The sequence below is a fragment of the Giraffa tippelskirchi genome, chromosome 13 (genome assembly GCF_054371585.1).
Source record: "Giraffa tippelskirchi isolate mGirTip1 chromosome 13, T2T-mGirTip1v1.2.pri, whole genome shotgun sequence".
In the NCBI taxonomy this organism is placed as follows: Eukaryota; Metazoa; Chordata; class Mammalia; order Artiodactyla; family Giraffidae; genus Giraffa; species Giraffa tippelskirchi.
In genome coordinates, this window is record NC_137287.1 from 28,852,071 (window position 1) to 28,866,800 (window position 14,730).

A 14,730-nucleotide genomic window follows, 5' to 3' on the forward strand; every position below is an offset into this window, starting at 1 on the left:
GTCACATATTGCATTTGAGGAAAGAATCATGTTTTCAACCCGTTTGACCTCCAATCCCACCTTCCTGACCAGCACAACTGCCAAATAGGAAATTCTGCCCTAGTTGGCCAATTCCCACTTCCTGCTTGTCACCACCTCCCTCTGAGAGCTGAAAGGTCTAAGAACAGCATCTGAGGAGTCTATACGGCTGGTGCACCCTCTCTTTATGTATCTCTCTCTAGTTTCCTGGAAGGGGCTCAGTTTGGAACAGTTCTGATTTGGTAGCTTCATGAACACCCCCCGAGGGTGGGAGTGGTCTTTTTCTTGTCCCTGTCATTACCCATTATTTGTAGAAATGTGCCTGCATTATAATATGGATAATCACATAGGAAATGACATAGATACTACAAAACCTTCAGAATATGTTGCCAGTCACCAGCGTCTGTCATCATCTTGATAGCAATTTCAAATACATAAGCCCATTTTCCTTCCTAATTTCCAGAAATCAGGCTCAGGGAGACCCTGTCCTCATATTTCTGAGCCCTTTGATGGGAGAAGAACCGAAGGAGGCACCTGGGCCGCCCTGGGCTTATTTGGCTGCAAACCCATCCTTTGTCCTCCCCCTGCACACCATGGTTCCCAGACTCCCATGTCAGCAGAGTTACAGCTGAGTTTGGCCAATGGAAGGTGGTGATGGGAGACAGGCAGGCAAGAGGAAGAGATAAGCCTTGTTTTGGGTTGGCCAAAATGGGTGTTCAGACTTCCCATAAGTTGGTACAGAAAAAATGGAATGAACAAACTGGTAAACTCAATATTTCTCTCTCCCTTTGCCTTGCATGGCATCTCTGCAGCAGCGGTGTCTCCTCTGTGGCCCCAGGTCCTATGGGACAGAGCCCTTTTGTCCTGGACTTCAGTGACACCCGGTCTCCCTTGGTCCCTCATCCTGGTGATTGTGGTAGATTCCTGCTGTGTATTCATCTTTGGCAGGACCAAGACTAGGATGAAAGAGGTGAGGCTGAGTCTTGCAAATATGGGGTCAGATTCTGTCTTTATGTAAAATTTTGATATTTGCCTTATCGTGGATTTTTCTGCATCAATCTAGACTTTAAAAAAATTATTGGAATATTATTGCTTTACAAGATTGTGTTAATTTCTGCTGTACAATGAAGTGAATCAGCCATATTCATACAGATATCCCCTCCCTCTTGGACCTTCCTTCCACCACATCCCACCTCCTCACCCCACCCCTCTAGGTCATCACAGAGCACTGAGCTCAGCTTCCTGTGCTTTAGAGCAGCTTCCCACTAGCTATTTATTTTACACATGGTAGTGTATATGTCAATTCTAATCTCCCAATTCACTCCCCCTTCCCTGCCCCCGGGGCCACATGTCTGTTGTCTATGTCTACATCTCTATTCCTGTCTTGGAAATAGGTTCATCTGTACCATATTTCTAGATTCCACATGTATATGTTAGTATCCTTGACTTATGATGGAGTTACATCCAGATAAATCCATCATAAGTTGAAAACACTGTAAATTGAAAGTACATTTGATACACCTGACCTGCTTAACATCATAGCTGAGCCTAGCCTACCTTAAATGAGCTCAGAACATTTACATTAGCCTATAAGGGGAGCAAAATCACTTAACACAAAGCCTATTTGATAACACAGTGTTGGATATCTCTTATCATTTATATGACACTGAAAGTGAAAAGCAGAATGGTTGTCTGGGTACAGAACGGTTGTAAGAGTGTTGGTAGTTTACCTGGTGATCACATGATTAAGAGATGCTCTTGGCAGCTGCCCAGCACCATCAGAGGGCTGCATTACCTAGGGCTAGCCTGGGCAAAGATTAGAATCCAAAGTGTGACATATGATTTCTACTGAATGCATACCATTTTTCACACCATCATAAGGTCAAAAAATTGAAGTCAAGCCACCGTTAAGTCAAGACTTGTTGTGTCACTCTTGTTTACTCGTTTAGTCGTGTCTGACTCTTTGTGACACCAAAGACTGCAGCACACCAGCCCCCTCTGTCCTCCACTATCTCCCAGAGTTTGCTTAAATTCATGTTCATTGAGTTGGTTAGATGGTTCGGTTCAGTTCAGTTCAGTCGCTCAGTCGTGTCCGACTCTTTGCAACCCCATGAATCGCAGCACGCCAGGCCTCCCTGTCCATCACCAACTCCCGGAGTTTACCCAAACCCATGTCCATCGAGTCGGTGATGCCATCCAACCATCTCATCCTCTGTCGTCCCCTTCTCCTCCTGCCCCCAATCCTACCCAGCATTAGGGTCTTTTCCAATGAGTCAACTCTTCACATGAGGTGGCCAAAGTATTGGAGTTTCAGCTTCAACATCAGTCCTTCCAATGAAAACCCAGGATTGATCTCTTTTAGGATGGATTGATTGGATCTCCTTGCAGTCTCATCCTCTGCTTCCCCTTCTCCTTTTGCCTTCAATCTTTCCTAGCATCAGGATCTTTTCCAGTAAGTTGGCTCTTTGCATCAGGTGGCCAAAACACTGGAACTTCAGCTTCAGCATTTGTCCTTCTGATGAATACTCAGGGTTGATTTCCTTTAGGATTGGCTGTTTTGATCTCCTTGCCGTCCAAGGGACTCTCAAGAGTCTTCTCCAGCACCACCATTCAGTACTCAACCTTCTTTTTTTTAAAAAAAAAATATTTATTTTTAATTGAAGGATAATTGTTTTATAGAATTTTGTTTTCTGTCAGACATCAACAAAAATCAGCCATAGTTGCACCGGTGGTCCAGCTCTCACATCTGAATATAACTACTGGAAAAACCATTGCTTTAACTGGACAGACCTTTGTTGGCAAAGTTATGTCTCTGCTTTTTAATACGCTGTCTAGGTTTGTCATAGGTTTCCTTTCAAGGAGTGAGCATCTTAATTTCATTGCTGTGGTGACCATCTGCAATGATTCTGATAGTCAGGACTATGTGTATTAAAGTAGGATTTCCACATTGTTCCATTTGGAATCTTGGTCTTTCGTCACCCGAACACCTAATTCCAAGCCTTAAATCCTTGCTGTTTAAAATAGTGAAGTGGTTTCTCTTCCCCAGTTAGACACTGATAGATTGCTTCACACTGATTTTGACTTACCTGTCTCCATGAGGTAGGGATTAGTATTATGTCCATTTTAAGTAGGAGGAGAGATGCTCTGAAACCTTTGGTTACCTGCTAGTGTCACTGAAGCTATGATGGGGCAGAAGTGGGTCTTGAACACAGGTCTGTGGGACTCCAGAATTCTCACTCTTAACCATTAAGCTCTATGGTTTTATTATATATATTTTCAAAGGATTCAACTAAGAACAAAAATCCCTTTTGATCAGGAAGAAACCTTTTGATAGTGGAGAATGCTCTTGAAAGGGTCTCTGTCTGGGATCTTTCAGACTGGAAATTTACATGCAGAGAAGACAGCCATGTGAGAACGGGTGATATTGGGATGAAGCCGGACAGGTTTGTATTCTTCTCTGAGCTGATTTGTCTCAGTAAATCCCCAGAAAATATCACTCGTCTCATTTCCCTTCAATCCTTTTGTCTGAGTTTAAGTTGAAAACACTTTTCTCCCCTCTTTCTTTGTAAATTCTCTTGATTTTGGTTATGTAACCAGGCCAGGCAATTGCCTTTGCGAAACAAAAAGTCTCAAATGAATATATATCAATGGTAATACCAGTAATTAACAGTTTCTCTCTGCAGCGCATGTCTGAAACTGCTTTTATTGATTTATTTTGACTCTCTTCCATATAGGACAATTTTTCAGCTCACACAAACATATGCTTATCTCCTTTTGGTTCCAGCCATTCCGGGCCCTCCTTTTGGTTCCTCAGGACAGCTCCAACAGTGGGGCAGATGAAATGGGGCTGCTGCTGCTACTGCTGCTGCTAAGTCGCTTCAGTCGTGTCCGACTCTGTGCGACCCCATAGACGGCAGCCCACCAGGCTCCGCCGTCCCTGGGATTCTCCAGGCAAGAATACTGGAGTGGGTTGCCATTTCCTTCTCCAGTGCATGAAAGGGAAAAGTGAAAGTGAAGTCGCTCAGTCGTGTCCGACTCTTAGCGACCCCATGGACTGTAGCCTACCAGGCTCCTCCATCCATGGGATGAAATGGGGCTATGGTACCTCAAATGAACTATAACCTTGAAAGCTTAACAATGAGTGGGAAAGAGGGAGAACTCTTAATATGGAGTTTGATCGCTGTATTTTCTTTCTGATTTAAGGAGAACTTGGAGTTTCATGTAATTGTGTGTAGGGAGGGGACAGGGAGATGGGAAGAGTCATTCAGGCAAAGATAGGAGTCAAAGAGGAGGAAAATGGAAGAGGAAGAACCAGTTGCCAAGTTCCCCTGACTCAGGAGGCTCTGCTTCTCTGGGATCTAGCCCAGGGCTCCTATTCTTTCCCCTCAATCAAGGGTATTAAAAGGGCACTTTGTTTGGATGGCTAGGTATGTCAAGGTTACTGCTTTTCCCCTAGAATTGAGTTCTTTTATTAAGTTGAATGTAGAAAACTTAGATAACACAGAAGGAAGGGAGGAGAGGATGGGGAGGAAGCTAGTTTTACATATTTTCAAATATTTTGTGGTCCTTCATGGAGATATGTTCCACCCCCGCCCCCTCCCCCCACCAACTCTCTCTCTCCCACAGGCACCCACATGCACACGATATCTTTGAGATGCCACTGAACATGCCTATAGGACATAAGAGTTTTGAACATGTGACCTGTTTTTCAAATTTTTGATGTATCATGAACCCTTTTACGTGTCAATAATTATAGCTCTGTGTTATCATTTTTCAAGCCCGAATAGTATGCCATTTATTGTTGTTCAGTCGCTCAGTTGTGTCTGACTCTTGAGATACCATGGACTGCAGCAAGCCAGGCTTCCCTATCCTTCACTATCTCCCAGAGTTTGTTCAAACTCATGTCTGTCTCTGTATCTATCCATCTAGCTATCTCCAATGGAATACTATTCAGCCTTGGAAAATACAATATATGTTATATATATTTATCATATAATATGGGGCTTCCTTGGTGACTCAGATGTTAAGTATCTGCTTGCAATGTGGGAGACTTGGGTTCGATCCCTGGGTTTGGAAGATCCCCTGGAGGAAGAAATGGAGATCCATTCCAGTATTCTTGCCTGGAGAATCCCCATGGACAGAGGAGCCTTGTGGGCTATAGTCCATGGGGTCTCAAAGAGTTGAGCATGACTGAGTGACTAAGAATATAATATAATATAATAAATATAATATAATATAATATAAATATTTTCCTTCCTGGCCTCTTTTACTTTCCCTATCTCCTTATTTCCCTCCCTTCCTCTCTCCATTTTTCCTGTATAATCATTCTGAAATAAACAACCTTAATCTTTCTTTATGAATCTGAAACATTTACTTAGAACAGATTCTTAAGTGTACATTGTTGGCTCAAAAGTGTGCCTATTTTTTAAAAAATATTAATTGGAGGATAATTGCTTCACAATGTTGTACTTGTGTGTGCTGTACAACAATGAGAATCAGTCATAATTATATGTAAATATCCTCTCCATCTTGAGCCTCCCTCCACCTTCCTGTCCCACCTACCTAGGTCATCACAGAGCACCAGGCTGGGCTCTCTGTGTTATATGGCAGCTACTTCAGTTCAGTTCAGTTCAGTCACTCAGTCCTGTCCAACTCTTTGGAACCCAGTGGGCTGCAGCCAGGATTCCCTGTCCATCACCAACTCCCAGAACTAGCTTAAACTCATGTCCACCAAGTCGGTGATGCCATCCAACCATCTCATCCTCTGTTGTCCGTTTCTCCTCCTGCCTTCAATCTTTCCCAGCATCAGGGTATTTTCCAATGAGTCAGTCCTTCGCAACAAGTGGCCAAAGTATTGGAGCTTCAGCTTTAGCATCAGTCCTTCCAATATTCAGTACTAATTTCCTTTAGGACTGACTGGTTGGATCTCCTTGCTGTCCAGCAGACTCTCAACAGTCTTCTCCAACACCACAGTTTAAAAGCATCAATTCTTCAGTGCTCGGCTTTCTTTATAGTCCAACACTCACATCCATACATGACTGCTGGAAAAATCATAGCTTTGGCTAGATGGACCTTTGCAGCAAAGTAATGTCTCTGCTTTTTAATATGCTGTCTATGTTGGTCATAACTTTCCTTCCAAGAAGCAAATGTCTTTTCATCTCATGGCTGCAGTCACCATCTACAGTGATTTTGGAGCCCAAAAAAATGGTCGGCCACTGTTCCCACTGTTTCCCCATCTATTTGCCATGAAGTGATGGGACCAGATGCCATGATCTTAATTTTCTGAATGTTGAGCTTTAAGCCAACTTTTTCACTCTTCTCTTTCAGTTTCATCAAGAGGCTGTTTAGTTCTTCTTCACTTTCTGCCATAAGGGTGGTGTCATTGCGTATCTGAGGTTATTGATATTTCTCCTGGCAGTCTTGATTCCAGCTTGTGCTTCATCCAGCCTGGCATTTTGCACGGTGTACTCTGCATAGAAGTTAAATAAGCAGGGTGACGATATACAGTCTTGACGTACTCCTTTCCCAATTTTGAACCAGTCTGTTGTTCCATGCATTCACTATTCTGTCCTCTGAGAAGAATATACTGATGCATACAGGAAGTATGGCAGTTTTTACCTTACAATTACATCATCTTATAAGGCTTCTCAGGAGGTATAGTATTTGCACTGAGGACTCTAGGATGGATATAAGTTAACAAGGCAAAACTCTGGGATGGATATAAGTTAACAAGGCAAGGAGGGGGTGGTGATGACAAACATTGTGACAGAGGAACTCTCATGTGTAAGGAACACTTGGTAGGGAGTAAAGGACCTACAAAGTGGCAGATTGAGCACAAAGAATAAAGGGGGAGGGTGTATCATTTAGGACTCTGAGGTTTGTTATGAGGAAGTGGCTCATGTGATTGTGGAAACTCTAAAGTCCCCAGATTGTCAGGAAGCTGGAAACCCAGGAGAACCAATGTTTCATTGTAAGTCTAAAGGCAGAGGACAAAAATGAAAAGAAAAACCATAAGACTGGAAGTGTTTGATCTTATTTGTGGGAGAAACAGCACTTTTGGGGGCTTCTCTGGTGGTTTGGACAGTAAAGAATCTGCTTGCAATGCAGGAGATCGAAGTTTGATTCCTGGGTTGGGAAGATGCCCTGGAGAAGGAATTGCCTACCTACTGCAGTATTCTTGCCTGGAGAATTCCTTGGACAGATAAGCCTGCTGGGCTACAGTCCATGGGGTCACAAAGAGTCAAACAGGAGTGAGTGACTAACTCTTTCACTTGCACTTTCTTCAGCCCTTTTGCTCTCTTGAGGTCTTCAACTGATTAGATGAGACCCTCTCACATCAGGGAGGGCAATCTGCTTTACTTAGTCTACTAATTGAAAAATTAATTTTGTCCCTAAACACCTGTACAGACACATCCAGGATAATATTTGACTAAATGTCTGGGCATCCTGTGGCCCAGTCAGTTTGACCCCCAAAATTAAGCATTATAGGGGGAACATGAAAGGAGGTTCAAGAAATGGGAAGTAGGGGAGGGAATGTAGGTGGAAGGAGACCTGGACCATACAGGGCCTTGTGGACCACATAAGGGATTTTGGTTTTCACTGTAAGAGATACTGGAAACTGTGTTGTTGTGTTGTACTCAGTTGCTCGCTCACATCTGATTCTGTATCCACATGGACTGCAGCCTGCCAGGATCCTCTGTACATGGGATTTTCCAGGCAAGAATACTGGAGTGGGTTGTTGTTTCCTCCTCCCAGGGATCTTCCTAACCCAAGGATTGAACCTGCATCACTTGCATCTTTGCATTGGCAGGTGGATTCTTTACCACGGTGCCACCTGGGTGGTTTTAGCAAGGCTGGAGATGCAGTGACATAGTCACAATCACGATAACCCTGTGAAGTGTGAGGGGAAGGCATTGCTGACATACATGACAGGTGAAAAGACTAGACTACAACCTTTAAGTAGCTCACAGAGGCCCTCTCTCATTCCACAATATACATTAGGATTCTTTTGTCCATACTAGACTACTACTTGAGGGTTCACATGTCTATAGATAACTTTTGCAAGGCATTCTCCCAGTACACGAATTCACCACATCCCCTTACTTCAATTTGGAATTGCCAAGGAGTTAATGTCCCCAGAAGCCACCCAATGGCAGATGGGGAGTTCATGGGTAAATACAGCGGTCCAACAGCCCCATGAGCTATTTCAAATCCTGTGATGCTGTGAAAGATGATGTGAAAGATGATGCTGTGAAAGTGCTGCACTCAACATGCCAGCAAATATGGAAAACTCAGCAGTGGCCACAAAAATGGAAAAGGTCAGTTTTCATTCCAATCCCAAAGAAAGGCAATGCTAAAGAATGCTCAAACTACTCCACAATTGCACTCATCTCACATGCTAGTAAAGTAATGCTCAAAATTCTCCAAGCCAGGCTTCAGCAATACGTGAACCATGAACTTCCAGATGTTCAAGATGGATTTAGAAAAGGCAGAGGAACCAGAGATCAAATTGCCAACATCCACTGGATCATTGAAAAAGCAAGAGGGTTCCAGAAAAACATCTATTTCTGCTTTATTGACTATGCCAAAGCCTTTGACTGTGTGGATCACAATAAACTGTGGAAAATTCTGAAAGAGATGGGAATACCAGACCACCTGACCTGCCTCTTGAGAATTCTGTATGAAGGTCAGGAAGCTACAGTTAGAACTGGACCTGGAACAACAGACTGGTTCCAAATAGGAAAAGAAGTACGTCAAGGCTGTATATTGTCACCCTGCTTATTTAACTTATATGCAGAGTACATCATGAGAAACGCTGGGCTGGCTAAAGCACAAGCTGGAATCAAGATTGCCAGGAAAAATATCAATAACCTGAGATATGCAGATGACACCACCCTTATGGCAGAAAGTGAAGAAGAACTAAACAGCCTCTTGATGAAAGAACTAAAGAAGCCTCTGATAAAAGAGGAGAGTGAAAAAGTTGGCTTAAAGCTCAACATGCAGAAAACTAAGATCATGGCATCTGGTCCCATCACTTCATGGCAAATAGATGGGGAAACAGTGGAAAGAGTGGCTGACTTTATTTTTCTGGGCTCCAAAATCACTGCATATGGTGATTGCAGCCATGAAATTAAAAGACGCTTACTCTTTGGAAGGAAAGTTATGACCAACGTAGACAGTATACTAAAAGCAGAGACATTACTTTGTCAACAAAGGTCCATCTAGTCAAGGCTATTGTTTTTCCAGTGGTCATGTATGTATGTGAGAGTTGGACTATAAAGAAAGTGCAGTGCCAAAGAATTGATGCTTTTAAACTGTGGTGTTGGAGAAGACTCTTGAGAGTCCCTTGGACTGCAAGAAGATACAACTAGTCCATCCTAAAGGAGATCAGTCCTGGGTCTTCATTGGAAGGACTGATGTTGAAGCTGAAACTCCAATACTTTGGCCACCTGATGCGAAGAGCTGACTCTTTTGAAAAGACTGTGATGCTGGGAAAGATTGAAGGCACGAGGAGAAGGGGATGACAGAGGATGAGATGGTTGGATGGCATCACCGACTCAATGGACATGGGTTTGGGTGGACTCCGGGAGTTGGTGATAGACAGGGAGTCGTGGTGTGCTGTGGTTCATGGGGTTGCAAAGAGCTGGACACGACTGAGCAACTGAACTGAACTGAACTGACAGTCCCACGCTATAGAATCAACCCAAGGTGCCTGCTCCCCAGTTCTCTCCCGGGGCTCCCAGTGGGTCTGTGCTCCCATTGCCCAGAGCAAGAATCTTTTGCACAACACAGTCTGTATTGGATGCTTCCTCTTCTTCACTACCCTGTTGGGCTTTTCTGAGATCACTTCCCCAACAAACAATTTACATGTAAGTCTTGTCTTAGGACCTGCTTCTTAGGGGGAAACCCAGCCAAAGGCAGGGACACTCCTTCCAGGACGGTTTTGCTTCTGTGCACTTCTGCCACCAGCACTCAGGCTGTGTGGCTGGAGGTTTTAGTGATGAGCATGAGGCCGTGACACTCAATATTTGTTCCTCTTTCCCACTCACGAGTACAGAGCTGGTGTCAGGGAAGGACCTCTGTGGACAGTGTGAGGAAGTCTTGTGGGTGATGCATTTGTGATGCATTTCTGCTTAAGGCAGGATTTGACAGTGGGTACCTGCTGGCATGCCAGCAACAGCAATGACACCATGCCTGGGGCTGAAGGATTAATCACCAGCCTCTGCCTAGTCCAGGGTAGCACATCTGCCATCTTTTCACCTCTGACTCCTCTGCTACCCAATGGATCCCCAAGGCTCCATCAATAATTCATAGGAGAACCAACAGCATCATGACTCTGGCACACCTCCTGACAGTCAACTAGATTCTGGGCCTCTCCTACCTTCTGAGTCAGGCCTGGTTCTCTATTTTGCTGAACTGTATGTGGCATCAGGTGAAGAATAAACTTTAGGGCTGTCATTTTCCAAAGACACCAGAACTAAGGATGTAAATTAAATACTCATAATTAGAAGATGCCTCTCTGCCAGCCTTCTTTAGGGAAAAATTTCCTCCTCACTCTGTCTGATATTCCCATGGAGATGAAGGGGGACAATTCCTATCTGGCAGCAGGCTGTGGTATCAAAAATAATGGCTCCAGGCACAAGGAAAATGTAATCAATATTTACCTGCTGAGAGGTCCCATGATGGGAAGAAAATTGACTCTGTTCTCCAGTGTGTATAGCCCATGTTGGTGTCCTGCTTTCTTTGTGTTTGGCAGAGGGGAAATGCATAATCTTGGTTCTTCAGTGGGGAAAAACTACACGAAACCATTACATTGTCATCAGTCTGTATAAGATAATCCATTGCTGTGGGCAGAATCTTAAAATATCCTAGCAGGTCTCCTGGTTTTCTGCCTGGTTTCTCTTTGTCTGTACCTGAACCATTGCAGTTCAGCAATATTGCTTGTCCTTAGTCCCTTCTATCCCTTGCCCCAAACAAATGACAAGTGATGACACTCGTTTCACAACTATGTCACCTCCCTGGAGAATTCTCTTGGGAAAAAACAACTTACATAGGTTGATCATGTTTCTCTGGACTGTTTCATCATAGATCAGAAAGTTTTACTCGAGAGATAGACCTAAAAATCCAGAGCATATCATCTAAATGACTTTTCCCCCCCAGTAGAAGTATACTGATCTGAGTTTCTGGTTGCAAATAAAACAACAGAATGGATTGTGTGTGTGTGTTTGTGTGTGTGTGTGTGTGTGTGTGCGCACGCGCTTGCGCGCGTGTGCTCAGTCATGTTTGAGTCTTTGTGACTCCATGGACTGTAGCCCGCCAGGCTCCTATGTCCATGGGATTTTCCAGGCAAGAATACTGGAGCGGGTTGCCATTTCCTTCTCCAGGGGATCTTCCCGACCCAGGGTTCAAACCTGCATCTCTTGCACATTCTTCATTGGCAGGTGGCTTCTTTACCACTGCACCACCTAGAAAGTCCTGGAATGGATGATAGTGATATGAAATGGAAAAGGAATCTATGGTTTGGAAAACAAATAGAAAGCAGAAGAGGCAAGACCTGGCCTGACTTGGCCTTAACACCAGCCAGCCTGGGGTATTCCTGTTGGTGTGGTTGCCCTTCAGTTCAGTTCAATTCAGTCGCTCAGTCATGTCTGACTCTTTGTGACCCCATGGGGTGCAGCATGCCAGGCCTCCCTGTCCATCACCAACTCCCAGAGCTTGCTAAAACTCATGTCCATCAAGCCAATGATGCCATCCAACCATCTCATCCTGTGTCATCCCCTTCTCCTCCTGCTTCAATCATTCCCAGCATCAGGGTCTTTTCCAGTGAGTCATTTCTTTGCATCAGGTGGCCAAAGTTTCAGCTTCAGCATCAGTCATTCCAATGAATATTCAGGACTGATTTCCTTTAGGATGGACTGGTTTGATCTCGTTGCAGTCCAAGGGACTCTCAAGAGTCTTCTCCAACACCACAGTTCAATAGCATCAATTCTTCGGCGCTCAGCTTGGTTGCCCTGGATACTGGTTATTTTGCAACTGTACTCCAAAGCCAGTCTTGGCTACGTGAGTATCTCTGAAGATAGCTGTCTTTACATCCTCTATTCAGTGTCAAGTCCTGGAGATTGGTACCTATCAGCTGAGCTTCCATCATGGCCAGCAACCTCACTTCCAGGTACCAGGGGCAGGTATCTCATCCTTTCTACCCCTGTAAGGAGAGTTTTTGAAAGAGCAATCTTTTCCATCACCCACCCATCCTCCTCCCTGTTTCTGTTTCCCCCTTTCATTTGTACTATCGCTTTCCCACCCAGTATATAATTTGCTTATCTATCATGTTTATGCTCTGCAACCTCCCACTAGGATCCAAGTTCTATGGGAGCAGGACTTTGGTCTCCCTCATTCATTGCTAAATCCTAGAACAGTGCCTGACACATAGGAAGCACTTACTAAACGTAAGTTAAATGAATGAATCAATGAAATGGGAATGATAGTTTGGATGCTGGTCTGCTCCAAAGGCTGGCTATCCCTTGAAAGAAATATTTCTCAATCTTGAAAAAAGGAACAATCCCTTTTAGGAGTTGGCTCTTTGTATTTAGCAAGACAAGACCATGAGAAACCCATGCACTGCAGAGAAAAACACTGCACTGTGACATTTTCCCCTCAGATTTTCTTCTATGCAAAGATGACATCTATAGGCAGTATCCCTGGCCTCTGTTTATCTGAAAAGTGAGTCACAGAGGACTCAGCAAGGATCTTGGAATGTGATGGAGTCATGGCAAGTCCATCTCTTCATACAGAGAATAAAGGGAGAGTCTAGTTCCTCTGCTAAGAAGGACCATTTGGGAAAATAGTACCACTGGACATGGAGCATTCAGGGCAGTGGATCTGTGGGAAAAATTGTAGACTTAGCTGTTTAAGCTCCCTCATCCTGATCATATGCTTAAGGACCGACATTTATTGGCTGTATACAACATGCCAGGAGCTCTTCCAAACCTTCCACATCCGTTAATCCACCATACTGTTATCCCCATATTGCAGCTGAAAAGCTGGGACACACTTGAGATCTATGTGAGCTATGCAAGTTGCATAAGCACGGTCTCCCTTTCAGAACCATGGACAGGGACCTGGCTGCAACACCGAGCCAAGCTGTCTTCTGAGGACAAGAGAAGAAAGTACTTACCTGAGAGCTACCCATCATACCCAGCACCCAATTGCCCCGACGAGGCTGTGTTGACAGAGGTTTGGCCCAATGGGCTGTCTGTGCTCTAGAGTCTGCAAGCCACAACTACTGAACCCGAATGCTGCAGCTATTGAAGCCTGCATGGCCTAGAGCCTATGCTCTGCAACAAGAGAAGCTACTGCAATGAGAAGCCCACACACTGCAACAAAGAGTAGCCCCTGCTTGCCACAACTAGAGAAAGCCGTCACACAGTAATGAAGCCTCAGCAGAGCAATAAATAAATAAATGAGATGTACAGAAGAGAGCCAATTGTGGGGTACAAGTGCTGGAAGATTCCAAGACTGCTTATAATAGTCCTGTAAAGAGAATCTTTCACTGCAGTCATGCTTGGCTTTTGAAGTAAGAGATTCACTTTTTGCTATGGAGATTCACCATCTTTCCGCCCTTAATACACCACCACAAAGCAAAGCCTCTTGAATGTTAGCTGTTATTGTCCTTAACACAAGGGATTTGAGGGAACTGCAACATTTTTTTCTTGTTATGACATGGAGCTAATGGAGTCACTGGTGACTTTCTCCACAGTGGTGCAGTCACTGTGATCAAATGAACATAAACTCAGACATGTGCCTTTACTCTGGGGCCAAGAAATTAATTAGGTTTGCACTGGAGATGGATTAAGATATAAGATGCCCACTAAAATGCAAGATCTCCAGTGAAATTTGAATTTTATATAGACAAGGAATAATTTTTAGTATAAGTATGTCTCATGCAATATTTGCAACATACTTATTCTAAAAACGGAGAAGACAATGGCAACCCACTCCAGTACTCTTGCCTGGAAAATCCCATGGACGGAGGAGCCTGGTAGGCTGCAGTCCATGGGGTCGCTAAGAGTCGGACAAGACTGAGCAACTTCACTTTTACTTTTCCCTTTCATGCACTGGAGAAGAAAATGGCAACCCACTCCAGTATTCTTGCCTGGAGAATCCCAGGGATGGCGGAGCCTGGTGGGCTGCCGTCTATGGGGGTCGCACAGAGTCGGACACAACTGAAGCGACTTAGCAGCAGCAGCTGTGTTCTAAAAAATTATTCATTGTTTATTTGAAATTCCAATTTCACTGGGCATCCTGTACTTTTATGTGCTAAATATTGCAATCCTAAGACTTTCGTTTTGTCTCTGGCTTTTCCTGGCCTTCTATTAGCCTCTTTCTTCCCTCTGCCTGCTTAAATGTGAAATCAGAAGTCATAAAAGACTTGACACAGTGACAAGAATTTTAATGGCCTGAGGCATTAATTCATCCTTGACAGGAGACATATCCAATCTGTTTAGGTTCAGTGATTTGAAATGACACATTTTCATATTTCCCACCTGCACTCCATCCCCACCAAGAATCAGGATGGAATCAGAAGCAATTACTTCCATTCTTAGAGTGTTTGAGGGAAAATGTCTTCTTGTGAAGAGGGTGAGGGTTTAAGGCCTAAAGGCGGATGTCGGAGACCCTTTGGGTGGGTGTTAATTCGACTCTCCTTGTACTCCA

At 44.1% G+C, this 14,730-nt stretch overlaps 1 long non-coding RNA gene across 1 annotated transcript in view; it reads left to right on the top strand.

Moving 5' to 3' along the window:
• The window catches only part of LOC145532072 (uncharacterized), a 318,302-nt gene that overhangs the window by 122,620 nt on the left and 180,952 nt on the right, over positions 1-14,730 (top strand). The window contains exon 5 of the long non-coding RNA XR_014072964.1: positions 831-988. This is a non-coding gene — a long non-coding RNA (uncharacterized LOC145532072). The remainder of the gene's footprint in view (positions 1-830; positions 989-14,730) is intronic.